The 23,148-nt window shown below is 44.7% G+C and overlaps 1 long non-coding RNA gene across 1 annotated transcript in view; it reads right to left on the reverse strand.

Moving 5' to 3' along the window:
- LOC146857217 (uncharacterized) overlaps positions 1 to 23,148 on the reverse strand; it is an 82,469-nt gene that overhangs the window by 2,571 nt on the left and 56,750 nt on the right. Inside the window, exon 2 of the long non-coding RNA XR_014979551.1 lies at positions 11,529 to 11,617. This is a non-coding gene — a long non-coding RNA (uncharacterized LOC146857217). The remainder of the gene's footprint in view (positions 1 to 11,528; positions 11,618 to 23,148) is intronic.

Consider the following 23,148-nt stretch of genomic DNA (forward strand, 5'->3'; position numbering starts at 1 on the left):
TTAAACCATCTCTGAGTCGGTCACTATACATTATACATTCTTCAGCAATGTATAATGTCTCAAAATATTTAGGGAAGTTCTGGAATTAAATATCAATAGCTGGTAAATCTATATAAAAATTGTAGATAGCACTATATGTGCTGTATGTAACTATTTAAAGTGGGGAAGAGCCCAGAAATTCACAGGTGTTTACTCTATTGTAAGCAAACGTTTTCATTTTTTTCACTTTTTTTTTTCTATTAGGCCTTGGATATGAGCCACAACCTGTTTGAAGCATGTCTCCGCAACTCAACACTAGTTGTGCTCAGTCTCTGCCTTGTTTAACATGGAGCACTGCTTGCACTCAAAACTTTACTGGTAGGCAAAGTGAGCACCATATAACTTTACCATAATAAACCAGACCTATCTCCAGAGCAACTCTATTTCTACTCCATAAACGCAGACATGTACACGCCTTAACTCTTTGTTGTCTATAGATATTGGCCCTTTAGTGACAATTTTGTTTTTGAAAATAATCTAAGGGTTCACTGAGCAACGTCAATAGCAGTATCATGGATGATGCAATCAGTGATATCATCAATGATGTCATTTACGATATCATCTGTAATGTCACTCAATGATGTAATTTAAGATGCAATGGGTGATGTAATATGCGAGGCCATAAGCAATGCATGATGGGGGCACAAGTTATCTTTAGCTCACTGAACTATAAATGGTGGATTAATTTTGTTTTTGTATTTAAACCTTACTTATTGTGTGATTTGGTTACCTAACTGCAATGTCACTTTAACATTTAGTGTTTTTCAGTTAATTTGCTGTTATTTTTTTTATTGAAGCTAAGGTCTTATTACTTTACCTAACTACAACGTCGCTTTAACTTTAGTTTTTTCTGTGAATTTCAGTTTTTAAAAAAAAACATATTCTACATGTAGCATGTTTACTCCTTTGTGTGAGCCCTACTGCTGATGGCATATAGTCATATGCAGTAGGTGGCTTGGACATGCTCACAATCCAGTGCTAAATCAAAAAGTTTAAAGCTGATTAAAGATCTGCAGACACGCCCCGTGTGCATGCAGATCATAATGAACTATAGAAGGTAAAAAGTGTGCACCATGCAATAATACATATGCCGTAATAGATATGTCGATAGTGCGAGCTTGCACTAACGGCATATGATTAATGCATTATTGGTCTTTGAACCACAGAGGATTTTGGGACATAGACTGACCAACCCACTTTGTTATTGACTTCCGTTGCCACATCTTTGGCACACCACGGGGTAGTAAGTTATGGTAGCTTTGCACCATGACAGATTTGGGATCAATTTTTCTAAATGGTGGACATGGACTGACACATCTTTGGGTTTCTGTCTACCTTCCCTATGCAGGTACCAAGCCAAAGAACTATTGTCTTGAGGAAACCCTGTAAATTATAAGGGGTTGAAACGTCAACATTATATCACTTGGTTATCTGATTAGTTATAAGTCTGCATGTTGCGATATATGCGTGCATGCTTGTATGATCTAAAAGTGTATTTAACCAGTAAATGTTATTTTGTGTCTTTTGTATATGTTTTGTATTTATTCACACGCCGGAGCACTGCGTCGCCAGCACTTTTGTGATTATTTGTACCATTATCTGCAAATACATTGAAGGAGAATATAGAATAACCACAGACACCATCATCAGCAAGGTATTATTATTTGTGTATACCTGAGTGAGAATTCACCACTTGGCTACGAAACTAACACATTGATTGCTGGCTTCTCCAGACACATGCAGGAGGGTCACACACCCCGTAAAAGAGTCCCATGGTGCACTCGTTGTAAACATTTGTGTCTACAATAGGGCACAAAAGCAAAAGACACACAATTGATGGATGGAATGCAGAGCAAATCAAAACATTCACCCCCAGTCAAAACATCTGGGTTAAATCCATCATTCTTTTGCTCACCATGCCACCCCAGATTAGACCTGGCCATAAGCAAATCAGTCTTGACCCTGTGCCTCATGGGAACGGTCCAGCCCGAACTGCCAAGCCAGGTCCTCCCTGGACAGGAAATAAGCATCCTAGGACCGGTTTCGGGGTTTCTCCCCTCTTCAGCCAGGATAGCTTGATTCCAGTGGCACAGTGAGCCCAGGACCCATGTCTGGGCATACCTGGCTCACTTAGGGCGAGAAAGCAAAAGACACACAATTGATGGATGGATTTTAACTAGGTCTTACAGGGGCCTGTGTCTCAGATGGATCATACTCAGTGCTTATGAAGGAGACAAGGAAAAGGGATACAATGTAATTGTATATATATACTTTCAAATGAACTCTCCTACCAGGAGCAAAGTCCTTCACACACACAGCATTACCTAGCAAAACAGCACCTGCAACACAAGATCCAGCACTCAAGATGTACCAAACCACACGAGGAACCACCTCAACAATGTGGCTTCTACATCAACAAACACCAAAACGATTTGGGCAAGTCCTCGAGACAGCCACACCAGGCTTGCATGCAGCATGCTCACACACAAATATAAACTCAATAAAAATAGCATCAGCATAAAATCCCCCGTCTATCTCTCACCTATACTTGTTTCTACTTCAGTTGTGGTCTACAAACTCACAAGAACTCTGTAAGATATCCCACATTGTAGACAGGCCAGAAGTGCAGTGATGCACATCACTGACAGCCTAGATTATGTCGCTGTGCATATTCTGGAAGGCCAACACTGCTAAAATGCCACCCAAATGTCATATTTCAGAATTTAAATGGTATTGACATGGCATAACTCAGAATATCGTATTCTTAGTTCAACTTTAGATTCAATTGCATTTAAATGACATTAATGGATATACTAATCATGGATACAAATATTTACTTAACTCACGCATGTGTTTATTCTGTCAGACAATGGCGATAAAAAGGCACATGTAGATAGAGGATTGGAAACTAGAGTAACCTGTAACTGGTGATAAAGAAGAATGCAAGAAAGGGTAACGCAAGCAATGATAACAAGAGAAAGAGAAAGCAGAAAGGGTACGCAAGAAAAGATTGAGCAAGGATAGAAGACAACCCAGGGTACAATATCATTGGATCTAAATTGTGTAAAGCTTTCGCGCTGGTGTCCACATCATTTATTGGACATCCAAGTGTATCTGCTTGAACTCTTATGATAACGTGTAATCTAAGGGCCTCATTAAGCGTTTGGTAGAGCGCCAAACTTGATGTTCACCGGCTTCATTTAGAAGTAAGTCGCAGGTCTCTGATGGCAGAACATAGCTCTCCTGTCAGAAACATTTGATGGCATGTTCACCAACTCTCTATTGGTCAATGTACCGTCAGAGAAACCTTCCCACATTTTTTCTTGTTTGGGACCACCCTGTAAAGCCTGGTGGGCCAAACAGATAGGCGTGAACAGGACTAAACAAAACTCCCCAGTGCAACAGGGTTTTTTTTGTTTTTCAAGAACAGACTTGGTCCCTCAGAAGAATTAAATATCTCCCTGAGCAGGCGGGAATTTCTAAATCTGCTGGTCTGTCCTTTGCCACGGGAGTCACGGCCATAGCCTCTATTTACCTTTAGGCTGAGAATGCGGGCCATCTAGGAACTAAGCCTGGGCGTAGTTCGCGGAGGTCCACTACGCGGAACTCCGTGAGGTGTAAAAAAATAAAAAACTCCGCCGCACTACGCGAAGCTCCGCGAGCAGCAGAGTGCATTAGATAAATGTCAGTTCGCAGGGATTTTCAGTGCCAGGTGCTTGTCCGCACTGTGCAATCATCTTGAATGGCAGCATGCACAGTGCAAGTGGGCGCTGCTTCCTTTCTGCCGCTCGAGTAGATTTTTACTCGATCGGCAGCTATTCTCAACGCGAACAGATGGTTTGTCAACACAAGGGGTCGCGAGCATACGCGACCACGCGCAATGAGAAATCAGCCTCCTGCATTGAAAAATCTCACCGGGAGGTTGATTTTCCAGGCTCGCCAACTTGACATTGACGAACGCGAGCAAGGAAAAAAATACCGCCGAGACCTACTAGGAACTGAATTTGTGTCAAGTAAAATGGTGCCACATCCACGTATGGAACTGTGTGATTTGAATACTTTTTCCCAGAGAGCATTGTAAGTTGGACAAACTTAGCATTTCATAAGGAATCTCTTTTTAGTGCCATCGATATTTTCCTTTAGTTTACAATTACTTGGGGCCTGATTCACAAAGTTTTTGTTGCGAATTACTCTTGCAGACAGTACTGCTGACTTACTCTTAGCTTACTCCTGGAATCAAAGAGTAACCGGAAGTACTACAAGTGTCAGCTGATTCTGTTTCTTGTTTGAGTGCAGCAGGGCAAGGCGCATGTGCCAAAGTGAGGCTGGCTTATACCTTTCTGCCTTCTGTCTATGCTGGTGACTTTCCGGTCACCACCACTAGCATGTGCTTATTTTATACGTAAAAAGCGTACACGTTGTCGTTTGTTTGCACCCTTAAGCTATTTGACTTAAAAACTGTGAAGGGACCGATTCACAAGGCTTTTACGAGCCCAGTTCCTTTACTCCAGTGCAGTAGAACACAATGGTGTGAATTATCACTGAATGTCAGTATGACACACTTACTCATGGAAAGCAGCTTTGTGGATCTGTCATAGACCATGTCCGGTATGCAGATAAACCTGGAGTAGCCTGCTCTTAGAATACTGGGCCCTTCCATTGTATGTGTTACACTTTACTAAATCTATCCACTGGTTATTCTCACAAACTGAGCCCCAGGGAAGCCTAAGGGGCAGAGCCTGGCGGAACTAGGACCAAGTTACAGATTGTGTGAGGCAGAATTCCCATGTGGGATTCTGCTACGCATAATTATAATTGGGCTGGTGTTACTGCATCTGTATTTCCTGAGTACGGTAACACTGGGCCCAGTTTTATCAGCCGTAAACACCAGCTAGTAAAATCACTTTGTGACAGGGCTGCATTGTAGGCCAGGCCTGTTTTCTAGCCTTTGCCCAACTCGCAACATTGGCAGGTGGGGACCTGAAATGAGCCCCTACTGCCATGCAGCATCACCCTCTGCCTTCCCCATCTCCCTACATCCCCCATGCACTGAGCAGGAGCCCTCACAGAGACTTACCACATGCTTAGAGCAGGTGGCAAATGTTTGTGTTGAACCCCACTGAATCAAGAATCCTGTGCCAAACATTGTTCAGAACAAGCATTGGCAGAGCTATTGGCATTGACAATGTCTTTTAGCCATTTTGTACAGCAACAGGGGCAAAGGTGGGGTGGGAGGTAGGAAGCAAGACAGACAACGGGATGGTGAGGGGTTGGAGGGAAGAAGCAAAACAGACAACAATAGGAAGGTGGGGGTGGGAGGGAAGAAGCAACAAGGATAAAGGGGTGGGAGGGACAAAGGAATACAATGGTAGAAAGAAATAAAAGAAAGGAAAAATAGGTCCTCAATCACAGCGACAGCAGTGGAAGGACTTTAATCAAAGATGAAGCAATCAGTATGTGATCCATGCTCCTCACAAAAGAAGAGGAAGTGAAGTCAGCATATGCTGGCCAATTGCGAGGCAGCAAATAGGAGTGACAATGAAGCCAAAAAATAGTAAGCAGTGGGCAGGCTCCTAGCCCGTTGTAGAAAACAATATCTCTTGTAAGCGAAAGTGCATGTACTGTCGCAGGTGAGACCTAAAATTGATGTCTGCACAGTCATTTCCCATTCTGTGCAGTCCTGTAATTGCAGGATTTCCATGCGGAGATTTCGATGGAAATTACCAAACAATTCCACTTTACTTGTAATTGAGTCCTTAAGTGTTAAACCATATTAGTGCCACAGAGGCTTCACAGGCTGGGGTAAGTTCCAATAGATTTTCTTTCAGGGAAGTGTGTGTGAAACAGGAAGTAGCCTGTGTCTAGGCTAGAGAATCCCTGAAAAGAAATCAACTATCCGATTTGGGTATCGGATTGAGAAGGCAGCCCAGACTATACACTGGAGAGCCAAACCTTTAGCAAAGCCATCTCATAATGCAGGTTAGTGCAGCAGCAGCAATGCGCAGAGCTCAACATCAGTCATGAAACGAGTCAGAGTCTGGCTTACAGTAGCGCAGTGCCCTGTGGATCTAGATGTTCAGCGCTTTCCCTAGAAAAGTAGAAGTTGTGGGGCTCAACACAAAAAGATCTGCGATAGCAAACACACTAAGGGGCATAGTTACAAAGAAATGGTGCAGTGCTGCGCTGCAAGCAATTTAGCAGTGCTGAGTCATTTCAGAAATTACAATAATACGGCGCACCCCAGTGATTTTCCTTGCGCAAGAGCTAAAAAAGCTGCCTAGCACCAATGCAGACACTCTTGCGCCATCATGCAAGGGACACCTTCCTGCACATAAACAATCATTAAAGGCGATTTGCTCCTTCTATGAGTTCTGCAGAATACAGCACTCATAGAAAGAGCAAAAAAACAAGGAGAAATAAAAGTATTTCTCCTCGTTGCGCCACTCTAACGCCTGCTTTTCAATGGCGTTCGTTTTTGGTGCTGCCTCAGATTTACAGATCCTTGTAAGTCTGGGGCAGTGTCAAAAAGCAAAAGGTGTTGCAGTGGAACGTCCACAGCAATACCCAATGCACTCTCCTTTGGTGCAGAAAACTGTGTAAAAAGGTCCGGAATTACAATGCAGCGTTTAGCCACGCAAAGTGGCTTATCGCCCCATTGTAAATATGGAGCAGAGCATTGCGCCATCAGAGCATTGTAGAAAGTGACTCTCCGGTGGAGCAATGCCATTGTAAATATGCCCCTATGTCTCACATTTCCACAGTAAATGATATGATGCCATAGTGAGTACTACGTAGTGAAAGTGATATCGGAATGTGGTTCTTGCCTACAACTGTAAGCAATACTTTGTGAGACTGTTGAAGTACCGTAAGTGTCACCTTACAGTATCTTAAGTACCTGCCCCTGTCATTAGCTGTAACCTACGCAAGCTCATACATTTGAAAAATGTATGTTCACCACCAGGCCTAGGAAACTAGTACAACAGGTTTAGTGCCTTTGGCCACATAAGATATGTTAAACTATGTAATAGTAATGATACATTGGGTTTAGCATTTAATATAAGGTGATGAAAAGGTGAGGAAAGCTTGATTATATACCTGGTGGACTCCCGCCTGTTCACGTGTAGAACTGGTGATTTCTCCTATACATATTGTGGGAGCTTTTGCAGATGTTCCAGTGCAGTCAGGGGCTACTGGCCTCAGTTTGAGTGAATTTGAACTGTTACCACTTAATCCTTCCATTGTACCAAAGAACAATCACCGGATCCACTCTTTTAGCACTTGACTCTCAGGATAGTGAAGTCGAGCAGTCCAAGGGTTATTCACAGAGGTGAAGTGGGATCAGAGACTTAGAACTCGACTAGCATCGGATAAAGATCAATAAATCAATGTCTAATGAGTAAATTAGTTTAGGGGGAAAAAAGTACTTCAAATCTACTTTGTACACAACTTAAAATACTGCAGACAGTCAACAGTGGGCATTTATCTGTGGTACTAATAGGAACAGTACCCACAGTAATTTCGGGACAGTTGTTACTGGTAAAGTTGAATGGTCCTTGGCTCTGTGAGGGGATTCTGAGGGTGTCTGCAGGTGGGAGGCAACCTGCAGCGCTTTGTATCCCACAGGACAGAATTCTATTTCTCCCATCTACCCAGTGGGCATGCACTCTACTCCCCCTTGTTTGGGGTACTATGCCACAGTAGCTGAGTGCCCATGCAGAGTTCGTGAAGTCCTTCTGGCAGGCAGCACCTGAGATCATCGCTGATCGGTGGAGGCAGGACCACTCTGCATGTTGTGGATCTTGTATGGCCTACCAAGTGGTGATGGTAGTCTTTACTTTGGCACACCTCACCGGGGATGCACTTCATCATTTAACACCAGCACAATCACCATTAAGTAAGTTGCGACAGTGCCAGCACCATTCAGAAGGAGGTGTCCTGAGGCTTGTGATGCACGTGATCCTGGATCTCTTGCAGCGTGGGTCTTCCTCTGGCTCAATTACAGAACCTATTATGCACACACAAAAAGAAGCTACCCTGAATGAATGATTGATTTCAGAAAACTGACAAGCACTAGGCACTAATTAGAGGGGTGCTGGGCATCTAAAAAAATATGAAGGACTGTCCTCACACACCACCAGGTGTCATGCTTCATAATTGGCAGTCCTCGCTCTCTAGAAACTGCGTTTGGTAGAGAGCAGGGCTACACCTGGAGACAGGGAGGCACTTCTAAAATCTAAGTGGGGGCCATGAGAAAGTGATTGCTTAAAAACTAATGTAAACACCAAAATACATTTATTTCCTAGGTATTTACTTGATATTAAAATCAGTTTGGGGATTTGAGGAACTAGTACCCCATCACCAAAAGTGTTGTCAACATGTTTCTGCCATATTGGCCTAAAGGGTCCATTGGCATTCATCAGGATGAAGGAACTAGGGCTCCTATCTTACCGCTTCTGGTTAGATATTACCACTATGTAGGGTGACCTATGTCATTCCCTACCTACATTTTTTTTTCTTTAAGCCCCTAAGGCAGGGTACTAATTGACACATGGGAAGAGAGTCAGAGGGACCCCTGTAGTCACACTTACCTCAAGGTGCGTCCCTTGCCGTTCTCCTAAATACATCCACTCCTCTCCCCCCAATAAGGGTCAATTACAGAACCTCCATCCAAACAAGTAGGAGCCCACCCCAGGTCACAGCACTGACACTCTTCTGATGATGTTGATCTTCTCTTGCACTTGCAGTTTCTTTTTGGTCTAACAAATGGATGGTGGCTGCAGTTTCCCAAGCACTTTAGAAACTTCTTCGGCCTAGATAATGTAGCGGAACTCTTGTCCTTTAGAGTTCCATCTCACCCTCCGCCTCAGGTGTCAATACTGCCTCTACTGGGAAGACACGTCTACATCCTTGGACCGCACTCTTGCCCCGTGTCGAAGTAGCAGCATCGACTTGCTTCATTTCACCTAGCTTCCAACGTGGCTCTTTCTAATTCTGAAATGCATCTTCATCGCACAGGGTCACCTCCAATACCTCTCCTGAGCAGTCATATCTGTCCTTTGGGCATCCTCTCCTCACACACAGGCTTGGTTTCCCTCAGGTTACTGTACTTGAACTTGGCATGTGAAGTTAGTGTTAGGACTCCAGCTCTAGAGCTCAAACGAATCTCCAACTCACCACTGGTGTGAGGCCCCAGGCTTCTGTTCAGAATGTCTTGGCACACTGACTGAAAGTTGCTGTCCCATCTTTAGTCCCAAATTGCAAACAATCCTTGTGCATTCCAGCAGTTCAATTCTGTGACCGGTTCTAGGCAGTTCTGTACTCTTGCTATTTCAACGCAGACTGGTTCAGCCATGTTTTGTGTTACTAGTATGAGCAGGAAAGCAGGGACAAGCTAGGACTCTCATCTCTGGAGCAATCCAAAATAAAAACACAAAAGCAAAAAAGGATGCCACACTTAACTACATGTTAACTTGTGCAGTTCACCTCTCCCAGAGAACAAAGGCCCATGAACTGTCAGGAGGAAAGTGCCTAGTTTCACGAGGTCCCTTTGTCCCCTTCCTTATCAATCCTCAGTCTGATCCACTACAAAGGATTCTGGAATGTCCTGGGGAAAAAGTCCTGCAATCTCCATCTGCTCTCTGGCTCTCCCTCCAAACCTCTGTTTAAGACACCATTAAAGTGTGCCTAATAAAAACTTGGAACTAAGTGAGGACACTAGCATTGTCTACACACGCAACATGCATGTGACATCCTTCTCCCATATGAACAGGCAAAGGACTCAGTTGCAGAAGTAGAACAATGTGGAAATACAGCATACCCAGTTGGCTGCCTTCCCCAGCAGGAATCATTTCATGGCCACCACTCTCAGTCCTTTGCAGCCCAGTGATGTGACAGTGGCCGCACTCATCAAAAGGAGGGTGCACTTGGGGTGCTGCTCTGATCAGAGAATCCTGCTCTTCACCTCACTGCATTTCATGGAAAGACTCAGCGCACACACGATTGCTGTGTGTGCTGAGGTGATTGTCAAAACAGTATGGGGTGATTTAGACTTTGGCTGATGGGATACTCCATCACAAACATGATGGATATCCTGTACACCATATCACAAGTGCCATAGGATATAATGTACTTCTAATAGAGCGGACAGGATTTTGGCCACATTTGTGGCCACATATCTTGCTGTTGGGAAATCTAAGGTGGGGGCACTCTCTTCCACGTAGGGAACATTTTCAAATCCCAAGATATATTTTGTGTACCTTTGGGCATCTTGTTTACAACTTTTCTCCAGCTTCAGAACGTTTGCCTTCCTCGGGCTGAGTTTGGTTCCCATGACCCTAGGACATTGATCGCAGATGGAGGAGCCCAGAACCCCGTGGCAGCAAGCACCTGAGTCTACAATCAGTCTTACAGAATTCACATTTTGGGAAACACGTTGAACTAGAAATATGCAAAAAGACCCATCCATCCAAGTGCTAGAAGAGGCAACTGTTCTCTATGAAGGTTTCTTGTCTGCGATGAACAGCCTCTTGCAAGGTCAGTAATGTCCACCTTTCCTCTGATGGGCTCACTCAAAGTAGTAATGAAAGCTGCACCTAGAAGGTTTCCTCAAGCACATAATAGGTTTTTGTTCTAACTGATGTGAAATAAAGGAGTTTCACAGTGTAAAGGAGGGAATTACAATTAAATTCATTGGTTGCAGGTCTGGTAAGCCAGCTTTCCACATAAGGGCAAACATAAACGCCATAGGGCATATTTACAATAACTGGCGCATCCCTGCATATTAGCAGGGATGCGCCAGTTATTTTGCGGGACGTAAAAAAAACCTTTCGCCGCCATGGATGCTCCGCATTTACAATGCGGCGCAAGGATAGACAGATGCTTGACGCATCTGTCGGCGTAAAGGTGATGCAGTGCTGCAGGTATAATGTAGCGCAGGGCTTTACAACGTGACGCATCTCCCTGGATGGGTCACGTTGTAAATATGTCGCATAGTGGTGCATTGTTTACGATGCCGCTGCATCACAGAAGTGACGCAAGTGTGTCGTAAAGATGTTGCAAGGGGCTTGTAAATCTACCCCCATGTCTTTATAAGCAGCTAGACCACTAGATATCTCATAAATGTCCCATGAAACCATTATTTTTGAGAAATGTATTCAATATTCTCATAATCTCAAAAAGATGCAGTCTCAATGATAACTGGCCTCTGGGACCATTTTCATTTATTTAGAAGGCACTTGGAGGATACAATCTAAAATTGTGCTGCCTTAGTATACTTTACCACGATCGCTGTTTCAAGTAGTAGAAGAACGAATTGTCCCAGAACTGGCATTTGTAAAGGAGGAAGGTTTTTTGGAAGGTTTTGTCCTATGGATCGAACCCTCTGGTTGGTGCAGCAAAAAAAAACCAATGATGTATCTTAGAATCACACAGGAGTCGGTTCACAAAAGGATTTATGAGCATGAAAACTAGTTCTACAGAAGTACTCTTACCGTCTTACGTACTCTTACACATCACTGGGATTCGGCAAAGAAACGTCCAAATCTCTTTCAATAAATAATCAGCTGTTTAAGACAGGTAACTAAAAGGATGGGTGGGAGAAATAAAGAAACAAATGCATTGCATATATCAGATAATAAGGCGGTGTGACAACAGCCATTGTGTAGTAAAGCGTTTAAATAATATTTAAAATTAAAAACATGTGTAGCAGTTGTTATTACAGCGCTAGTACAGGTACTCCATGCGGTATACGGTCTTATGCAGTCCACAGCATACAATTATGTTTCTTGGCTGTGTCTTCGTGTCAGCCTGGATTTTCTGGGAGTATGGTGTTTTTTAATGACAAGTTACTTTTCACTTAGCGTGAGGACTACAATGTGTTTGCTCTGGGGAGGTTCACTGCTAGTAAACAAATTGACTGCCGCCTAAAGGGCAGGGAATGAATGGTCTGTTTACCTATGGGTAAGTTAATAATGCACGAGGCCATAATATTCTATACTCATAGAGTGAGGTGCCGTAGACGCTGCTAGTAACATAAGTCGAGCTAGATAAAAATCACCTTTGGAACAAGCAAACTGATTCTGGAGAGGATCTTATGTTTTGACAAAAATAGTTATAGTGAATGGTTTGTCATCTTATCACACAACAACTAATTTGGAAAAGTTCTGACAGTGCTGGGAAAAGGTACACTTGTTTCCTGAACTAGATGAGAGGGATATTGTTTTCATGGTGTTTTTCTGAATTGTCCTTATATCCCTTTTGTGCAAGGGTTTGACCTAATGTAGAAATCATAGTAAAATTATCCAGGTTTTTTCATATAGAGCAGAAGTTGCCATTAATACTTCCGCAAAGAAAATGTTTAGGGCGCCATAAATGACTTTGATCCCTTTCTGCTTTTAGATCCCCCATCCAACCTCCGCTGCATAAATTAAAGAAAACAAGCGGTCCTGAGGAAGGTGGATTCAAGTATCTTTATCCACCGAAACGTGCGTCGGCCTGATTACCTTCCAGCTGGCGGCATAACCATGGATAATAGTGAAGGACTTTCGCCATGAGTTTTTGTTGCAGGCCATTCCAAGCTGGAAAAGAATTAATGTGATGTGTGTATGTTTGATATGCAAGCAAATAACTGTATGTGAGGTTAGCGTAGATTTGATAATGGTCAGTATCACAGTATGGGGATATGTTTAAATATGTTATTTTGTATGTATAAATTGCACAATTATGCTTATTTTGCACATTTAGGAGAATTGGATTAATGTAGAATTATTTATGAATTGCACTGTATATATAAACACAGAAAGAAATCATGGTTTTTATAATACCTTTAAAAAAGATTACATGAAAAAATATGGTTTATAATTTTTGCAATATACCTACAAAGGCGGACAACAAATAAAGATATGAACTAATGTATCTTTGTTGTACCTATTGATATTCACAGTAAAGGGGCAGCCCGTTAGAACTTACTATAGCCATTGCATAATGTTGGTTGAGTGGGAGGTTGTGTATATATATATATTCTCGACAATCCTGTTCAAGCAATATTGAAGAGGCGCTGATACCGTGGGAGATTCCGTCAAGAAAAATGTTGTTTATTCACACCAAAGGCCAAACGCGTTTCGACGGTCTTGCCGCCTTGGTCACTGAACACAGGTAAGACGTCATTACCAAGTTTAAATACACCGTTGGCATAGCTACCCAATTACTATTTCATGGACATGGAAAGAGTCACATTTACAAGTACGGGTGTAAGAGAAACAAAAATCAAATAATGTCAATGTTTTCTCACATGTTAAAACTTACAATACAAACATCAATGCTGTCATGTTAACTCGCTTGTTTAAATAAAGGAAACCAGCTTTGAAATGTGCAATTCAACCCTAGTGGGTGGTGACTGCGTGTGACTGAAAAATTCTTAGAACCTAAAAATGTATTGGGAGAAACAAAACCAAACTTCTTTATGTCTACCTAATGGTTAAACCTGTGTTTTAAAGAGTGGGCAAAAACTCAAATCGGAAGCCTTAAAAATCTAAATCCTGCAGTACTGTATGTACAATATTCATTGCAGATGCACACTGAGGGCTTCATCAGCATTTAATCCTTTCGGGATTTTGCTGTCTAGTAACAGAATGTATCTAGATTCAAGTTTTCGTAGAGACAGTTGTCTATTTCCTCCTCTGATGTTCTTTGGGACACTGTCTATTACGAAATAGGAGAGGTCTTCACTTCTACCACTATGTACAGAGTTTATGTGACGTGCCACGGGGTATGTTGGATCGTCATTACTAATGGCACGAAGGTGCTGCAAAATTCGTATGTGTACCTGGTGGATGGTGCTACCTACATAGAATGTATTGCAGGTACACCTTAAAACATAAACTGCAAAATCTGTCTTGCATGAAAAATTGCTGCGGATTTCAAATGGAGTTTGTCTGAGTGGTAAACTAAGGCTGCGAATATTGATGCCATACTTGCATGCCTTGCATTTGGCACATTTGTAGAATCCGTTTCGCGGTTTTAGCCATTCTGAATATAGACCATGGAAGCCCTCAAAACGTTCGGCATCTCCGACGAGGACTTCTCGGCTTTAATAGGAGAATTACCCACAAAGAATAAAAGAGTAGTGTTGTCAAATGTGGACAACGGTGAATGGACTAAATTAATGAATCTTAAAAATAAGGCTAAAAGTCACATGCCTTATTCATGTTGGAATATTTACGATCAGGAGTTATTCCATCTGGCCTAAGAGTTCGCAACATTCCAGCTCTCTTCAGGGAGATAGGCAAATTCTTAGAGAAATGGTCCCATATATCGAACAGATGCTCCAGGGACTGGATGATTCTTGAGACAGCCAGGGAGATCATGGTTGTCCTCATTCAGGAAATCCTGGACCTGGAGGAAAAACTTAAAGGCATGACCGCGCTTGAGGACGCGAAAGCTAAATTGGATTGCCTAAGTAGTGAACTACATCATTTTGATGAGTATCTGATCCAAAAAGAAAACTGACAAACTGAAAAAAGATACTAGATGGTACACTCAAGAAAAGGCGTACCCATATTTAAGCCCCAATTACTATCAAGAGTGGCAACAAGAACAAACAACTCAGTATCAATACAGACCTAGAAGGCAACAAATCACTTTTTCCGATACATACTGATCAGACTCTGAAGGAGACAGTTCCAATACACCAGATGGACCCAATCCTAACTATAGACCTAGAGGAGGTAGGCAAGCGGAACGCAATCACCATTATCAGCACCAACATCCATTTTTAGGTAGACAATCTGAACATAATCAAAATTACCAGCAACAGTCTCCTTTTTTAGGGAGAGGTCAGAACAGAGGCAGGATGGGGTACCAGAGACCAAACAGAGGGAACTATCGCCAAACAGACCCACCACCTCTGCAACCATATATGAGAACCCGGAACCAACAATATTGGAGGTAAGTAGTGATATCCATGGCTCTCCCACTGATGCTATCCCTATTTTCAACCTCTCCAAACACCAACTGAGTGAGGACTAGGTAGAAATCCTTAGCAAGGGTTTATCCTTTGTCCCCAGAACTACATGTAATAAGTTCCTTTTAAATCAGGACATTTTGTTTTTTTTCAGAAAAATCAGACTTAAGAAATTCTTTAGTCTAAATAGTAGATTGGATACTGAGACCAATCGGTCAGGATGTAAACCAACTCTAGACATTGTAGGCCCAGAAGTAGCCATCTTTGAGCAAACTGTACTTAAAGACCTACAAAAAGTTACCAAATATCACTATAAAGGTAATTATAATCTAACGAGACAAGAAAGTGTGGCACTTACAAACTTACAAGGCACTAGTGACATCACGGTAAAGCAATGCGATAAAGGGGGTGGGATAGTGGTCATGGATACAGAGGATTACACCCGAAAAATCCAAGCTATGTTATCAGTACCTGACCACTATAGACCTGCCAATCGCTCCAAACTCAAATCTCTTAATTCTCAGATTGGTATCATCACTAAGAAGGCCTTGGAAGATTGTCACATCTGTAGTAAGGAATATGAATTTTTAAATTAAGCCAACCCAGTTACCCCATCCATGTATGGGGTACGTAAGACACACCAAAGAATTCAGGACCCTCCACTCCGTCCCATAATCTCTTCCATAAATTCTAACACCAAACCCATATCCACATATGTGGATTCTTTTTTTATTTCCCTTACATTTACTTATCTTTCATTCATCAAGGACACAGGGGATCTTATAAACAAGATAGAAAACATGCCTTTCAATCCAGATCGAGCGATCTTTGTAACATTAGATATCGAGGCACTCTACACAAACATACCCCACAGAAGAGCTGTAGAGTCAGTAGCATCACTTCTCAGCAAAACAGAGGGTGATAGGCCAGATAGGGTTATCTTAGAGTGCCTCGAGTTAGTGCTATGCAACAACTACTTTGAGTTTAAAAATGATCTGTATCAATAAATTAAGGGAACCAGCATGGGAGCTTCGTGTGCTCCCAGCGTAGCAAATATTTTTATGGGAGAGTTTGAGCAGAAGCACATTTTTAATGAAGTGGCACCATATTTTGAAAACGTAAAAATGTGGTGCCGCTTCATAGATGACATCTTTTTTGTCTGGGAGGGGGATGAACAAGCTCTTCTAGAATTTATTTTGGGGCTCAATCTAAGTGATGTGAACCTGAAGTTCACAGCTAACTATAGCAACCAACAAGTAGAATGTTTAAACATAATCATTTTGGGTCACTCAGGGTCACTGGAAGTTAGCTTTTAGAGGAAACCTACAGCTAAAAATACAATCTTGCAACACAATGGCTTCCATCCAAACAGCCAAAAATACTCAATCCCATTTGGTGAGTTCCTCAGAGTAAGGCGTAATTGCTCAAATCTTGCAGAATATGACAAACATGGAGGGCAACTCAAACAAAGATTACTAGATAGGGGATATCCAAAACGTCTGGTTAGGACTTCGTTCAAGAGAGCTAGATTTTACACTTGTGAAGCCTTTTTGACAGGGTCACTACGCAAAAAAACAGATAAACTAGTGTGTGTTATTAATCACTCTCCCTTGAATTTCAAAATAAAAAAGATTCTGGATAAAAACTGGAACATTCTCAATGCCAGTGAAGATCATGATGACTTAGAGAGGCCCATACTAGCATACCGTAGGAATGGCAATCTAAAAGGCAAATTAGTTAATTCTAGGGATTTTCCAAACAGGACCATTACAGACAGGTCAATCAATCAATCAATCAATCAGAACATTTGTAAAGTGCACTACTCACCCGTGAGGGTCTCAAGGCGCTGTGGGAGGGGGATGATGCTACTGCTCGAATGGCCAGGTCTTGAGTAGTCTTCTGAAGGCTAGCAGGTCCTGGGTCTGCCATAGGAGGATGGGGAGGGTGTTCCAGGTCTTGGCGGTGAGGTGAGAGAACGATCTGCCGCTGAAGGTCGCGCTACGGATGCGGGAGATGGTGGCGAGGGCGAGGTCGGTGGAGCGGAGCGAAGCTGGCGGTTGGGGGTGTAGAAGGTGAGTCGTCTGTTGAGGTATGCTGGTCCGGTGTTGTGGAGTGCCTTGTGTGCGTGGGTGAGGAGCTTGAAGGTAATCCTCTTGTTGACGGGGAGCCAGTGCAGGTCTCTCAGGTGGGGTGTGATGTGGCTGCGGCGAGGGATGTTGAGGATCAGGAGTACAGAGGCATTCTGACTACGTTGTAGTTGTTTCAGGAGTTTGGCCGAGGTTCCTGCCTAGAGGGTGTTTCCGTAATCCAACCTGCTGCTGACGAGAGCCTGGGTGACCGTTCTTCTTGTCTCGGCGGGGATCCACCTGTAGATCTTGCGGAACATGCGGAGGGTGTTGAAGCAGGAGGACGAGACGGCGTTGACCTGCTTTGTTATGGAGAGAGTAGAGTCGAGGATGAACCCCAGGTTGCGTGCGTGGTCGGTAGGTGTTGGTGCTGTTCCCAGTGCGGTCGGCCACCAGAAGTCGTCCCAGGCTGAGGGGGTGGAGCCGAGGATAAGGACTTCTGTCTTGTCCGAGTTCAGTTTCAGACGGCTGTTCTTCATCCACTCGGCGACGGCTTTCATTCCTTCGTGGAGGTTGGTTTTGGCTGCGAGGGGGTCTTTGGTGAGGGATAGGATCAGCTGGGTGTCGTCGGCGTAGGAGATGATGTTGAGGTCATGTAGTCGGGCGACGTGGGTGAGTGGTGCCTTGTAGATGTTGAACAGCGTCGGGCTGAGGGATGAGCCCTAGGCAACGCCGCAGATGATCTCGGTGGCTTTGGAGCGGAAAGGTGGGAGGCGGACGCTCTGGGTTCTGCCGGATAGGAAGGAGGTGGTCCAGTCCAGAGCCTTGTCTCCCAGCGTCGTGGAGGCATGTGCGTAGGGTGTGGTGGCAGACAGTGTCAAAGGCGGCTGACAGGTCCAGGAGGATGAGGGCTGCGGTTTTGCCGTTGTCAAGCAGGGCCCTGATGTCATCGGTGGCGGCGATGAGGGCAGTTTCGGTGCTGTGGTTGCTGCGGGACCCAAACTGGGACGGGTCCAGGATGCTGTTCTGCTCGAGGTAGCGGGTCAGTTGTCGGTTGACGGTCTTCTCGATGACCTTCACCGGGAATGGGAGAAGGGAGATGGGCCGGAAGTTCTTGAGGTCCTTGGGGTCAGCCTTGGGTTTTTTAAGTAAGGCGTTGATCTTGGCGTGCTTCCAGCTCTCCGGGAAGGTCTCTGTTTCGAAGGAGATGTTGAAGGCTTTCCGGAGGTGGGGTGCAATGATGGTGCTGGCTTTGTTGAAGATGTGGTGTGGGCATGGGTCTGACGGAGATCCGGAGTGGATGGTGTTCATGATTTTGATCGTCGTCGCTTATGTTGGTCCAGGAGAGCAGGGGATCGGTGTGGATGGTGGCCGTGGGGACGGAGGTCTCAGTGGTTGTCGGGGTGGTCGTGACGTTGAAGCTGTTGTGGATGTCTGCGATCTTGCGATGGAAGAAGGTGGCAAGGGAGTCGCACAGGTCTTGCGATGGTGGAATGTCATTGGTGTTGGAGCTGGGATTGGAGAGTTCCTTCACAATGTTGAAGAGCTCTTTGCTGTTGTGTGCCTTGTCGTCTAGGTGGCCTTTGAAGGAGGCCATTTTGGCGGATCTGATGAGGTGATGGTGTCTGTGGGTGGCGTTCTTGTGGGCTGCGTAGTTGTCAGGTGTCGGTTCACGGTGCCATTTCTTCTCTAGTTTTCTGCACGTTTTCTTGGAGGCCTGGGGGTCCTCGTTGAACCAGCTGGCTATCTTGCTGGTGTGTCGGTTGGAGGGTTTCTTGATCAGGGCGAGGGTGTTGGCGCAGTCGTCGATCCACTGTCTGAGGTTGCGGGCGGCGGTGTCGGGGTCGGTGGGTGGGCTCCGCGTGAGGGTGGTGGTTAGTTGGTCCTCGGTGACTTTGCTCCAGCAACGGCGGGGATCTGTTGGGTGCGGTGGTGAGTGGTGGGTTTCCGGAAGGTGAAGTGAATGCAGCAATGGTCGGTACAGTGGAGTTCGGTGGTGTGGCTGAAGGAGACGTGGGAGCTTGCAGAGAAGATGGGGTCAAGCGTGTGGCTGGCGGAGTGGGTGGCTGTTGTGACGAGCTGCCTGAGTCCGAGGTTGATGAGGGTGTCGATCAGGGTGGTGGAGTTGGTGTCATTGTTGTTCTCAAGGTGGAAGTTCAGGTCCCCGAGGAGGATGTAGTCTGTGGAGGCGAGGGCGTGTGTGCTGACGAAGTCGGCGATGGAGTCGCTGAACTGTGGCCAGGGTCCGGGGGTTCTGTAGACGAGGGTACCTCTGATGGTGGTGTTGGGATTGGTGTGGATCTGGAAGTGCAGGTGTTCGGCGGTGCTGAGGGTGTCGTCGGTGTTGGTTGAGACTCTGAGAGTGTTCCTGTGGACAATGGAGATTCCTCCTCCTGTTCCGTTGGTGCGCTCCCTGCGGGTGATCTTGTAGCCAGGCGATGTCTGGGGAGGTTGAGTCGAGTAGGTCCCAGAGTTCAACGGCGTGTTTGTGGGCGGAGCGGGTGTTGATAAGAATGCATCTGAGGTGGTTGCGTTCTTTCCCGGTGGGAGGGTTGGCTGGACGGATGCTGGTGAAGCTGCAGTTCCGGCAGGAGTAGGGTCCCGGCAGGAGTACCTTTGATTCGAGGCAGCCACAGATGTGACACCTGTGTGGCATGTGAAACAGCCATAGTCACTGAACAGTGGACCTATAAAGGTCGCTCAGGTTAATTACTAGATCAGACTAACTGCAGGAGCCATAATGTTATCTATCTCATCTTGTGTCCCTGCAACCAGGGATATGTCGGAAAAACAGGAAGAGAGTTCCGCAAACGTTACTCTGAGCACAGATCAGATATCAAAACAAATAAACTGGCATCTTCCCTAGTACAGCATTGTATTGAGAATGCACACACAGAGAAAGACCTACGTTGGTTGATCCTTGAAAAGGTCAAAACCAAACCAGGCAAAAATGAGACAGATACGCGCAAACTGAGAGAGACGTATTGGATTTTCACCCTCAATACTGTAAAGGAGGGATTGAATGAAGAAATAATATGGAAAATCAGTTGAAAACTCATTCGTATGTTGCTATGTATGGCTTTTGTCTTGCCCTACTAGCGAGTCCTCAGGTTACAATTGAGATACCATATACTTAGATAACAATTTCTCAATTGTTATTATCATGTTTTGATCTAACAATCATTATATGAAGACTAATGGGCTATCATGTTTATAATATCCACCGTAAAATAAGCACCTATGCGCAGTTTAAAAATAGCTTACCCTTTTTTGATCGCTTCCTGGCATTACTAATAGTGTGGTATACACTGGGGGGTAGCGGGGCCCGTGGGGGACTGCAGCGCCACCCCCACGAGGAGCAACACCCGATGATGAAGCATGAAACTAGCAAAGGTGTGTGAGGGCACTATATCCAAAAGGAAGGGTTCCCCCCATCACTATTTATAACCCAACCCTCTTTGAGACTGACCACTTGTTACCATTCCTCTCTGCCAACCAAAGTTTGGTTGCCACTTTCCTGAGACCTTAGGAACAGCTATCCCCCAGTGTATACCACGTTGTTCTTTGGGAGCACGGGTACTGGGCCTTCTTCTTTTCCAAATAGCTCCCGTTCCCCAATTCTCTTTGTGTGATGATTACTAATAGTGTGCCATCGTGAATTCCTTTATTAACATCAACAATAAAATAGAACATTATGGGAAAACCGCATTATCACCCAAAATATATTCCGCGAGTTTCATCAATAGCGATATAGCGATAGGTTCTTCAAGCCACACTAAGATGGCGCTTTTGTTGAGCTAGTTTCCCAATAGTGATATTACGACGTAACATATCACGTGCCTACGGCATGTATAACATGCAGACGCACAATGGCGTCTAGTTTCTCTTTCTTCATGTGGCGGGCCAGCGGCAGTTCGGGCGTCCAGTGAGGGAATATATGTCTTACTAAGGTAAGAAGATTATAAGTTGATGACACTGGGGTTTCTTTGGTAGCGTTATATGCGCGTGAAATAGTGAGACGTGTTTGCAGTAACGCTAAAGCTCTATCTAAAAGAACAGTCTAGCCCAGATTATAAATTAAGGATTAAGGTGGGAGGAGGTCATAGGTTATAAGTCTCTCCCATCAGGGTTTTGTTGCGTACATACGAGGCAGCTTGAAATAGTAACCCAAACTTTTGTTAATAACTCACGCACCAAATATACTTTGCACACACGTGGGAGTAGGTTTTTAATTTACAGTCCCCTTTTACCACCCACCATGCTCAAATGAAATGTACTGGTTACAATTGATACGACTAGAGATATTTTTCATTTGAGACAATAATAAGGAAACATAGACCACGAGCACTAGCCTCCGATATCTTTGGCACACATCTAATCTATGCAGTATAACACTGGACCCACTCCGTGGCATATATATCCGCATTCACCCTATCCTAAGCAAGCCTGCCAGATTTAAATAGATCTTCTATATTCTTGAAACCAGGTCTTTGCTAAGAGGCAGATGCTGTTATTAACCTGCTACCAACAAGCGTATTGGTTACAACTATAGTATTAGGAACATTTCCCTTATCGCCCCAAAAAGGAACAATAGACTATGAGTATTAGGGGCATATTATCAAGAACGGCGTTAAAATTATTGCCGCTTTAGCGGCAGGAAACTGCCGCTAAAGCGGCGATAATGGGCTTGATAATATGCCCTTGTGAATTCCCATAGAAGCCCATGTTCACCGAGATTCTCAAACTGATCGCCACCTCCAAACCTGCATCTCACGCACTTGACCCATTACCCACCCAACTGACTAAAAAGCTGCAACTCTCCATAGCTCCATTCTGGTGCAAGATCATAAACAGCTCCTTGAGTACCGGCGTCATTCCCGACTGCCTCAAAGCCGGCCAAGTCACACCTCTCCTGAAAAAACCCGGCCTTGACACCAATGATTTGAACAACTTCAGACCCATTTCCAACCTCCCCCAACTTGCTAAAATCCTTGAAAAATGCGTTCTTTTACAACTAACTCAGCACATAGATAACTTCAACCTTCTAGATCCCCCCCCCAATCGGGATTCAGAAAAGGCTATAGCACCGAGACCGCTCTGTACTGAAGTGGTTTAGGAATGTTTCCAGGTCTCTGTATTCACTAATACTGTCAAAGTCATTTGTTATACAAAGAAATAAAAGTGGATTAGAGACAAAAGGAGCACATGATATGGGAGATAGCATCGGGTTATTCTAGACTGTGAGCGAATGGTTTGTGGAATTCATCCCTACAGGCATGAGATACTGATGATTAAGAAGCCAGTTTGAGTGCCTTGAAGCTAGTGTACAATGCAGACCTGGCAAATGTTTTGTGAGCAAAGTTCATGTTCAAATCTCTTTACCCAGATTTCCTCAAACTGTTGTATCTGTTGTTACAGCATCGTCTGGGCAAGGTGAAAGTGTCAGTGGCCATGTTGGCGTGGAAGAAGCTGGGCACTGCGCTCCTGGTGCAGACACCACCAACACTAAGGGAGGTAGAGCCACAGAGGGTGAGGGGACTGACTCGGAGGCCACAAGTGGCTCAACGTCATCTTCAGAGGCCTCAACAGATGACCAGTCCCTGGTGGTGGCGGACCATACTGCTATAGTTCCACCAGCATCGTAGTCCGTCACCCATGTTTCCATCTTCACCGTCCCTCTCCCCACCCTCAGTTGGCCGTAGCCACTCCCCTAAAATGGGTGGTGTCGCCTTTGCTGCAGGCACCTCCGTCATTGCCCCTGTCTGCCCGGCTGCGCTCAATGAGGAGGCTATTGATCTATTGCGGACTATAGCTGTAGGCCAGACTGCATTCCTGAATGCCATCCAGAGGCTTAGTAATCAGATGCCATCCAGGCTTGCCTGGATGGCATTCACACTGCCATGCCTGACCTACAGCGGTCATTCCAGGGTATGGCCTCCTCATTGATCACAGCCTCCCACACACCCCAACCTCGTGCCCCAAATCCTACCCCTTCTCCATCCCAAATCCCTCTACCCAGCCCTATACAGAGCGCACTCATACCTTTACAGGCACTCACTCAGACACACAGATGCAACACATCCT

This window comes from Triturus cristatus, chromosome 3_2 (assembly GCF_964204655.1).
Source record: "Triturus cristatus chromosome 3_2, aTriCri1.1, whole genome shotgun sequence".
In the NCBI taxonomy this organism is placed as follows: Eukaryota; Metazoa; Chordata; class Amphibia; order Caudata; family Salamandridae; genus Triturus; species Triturus cristatus.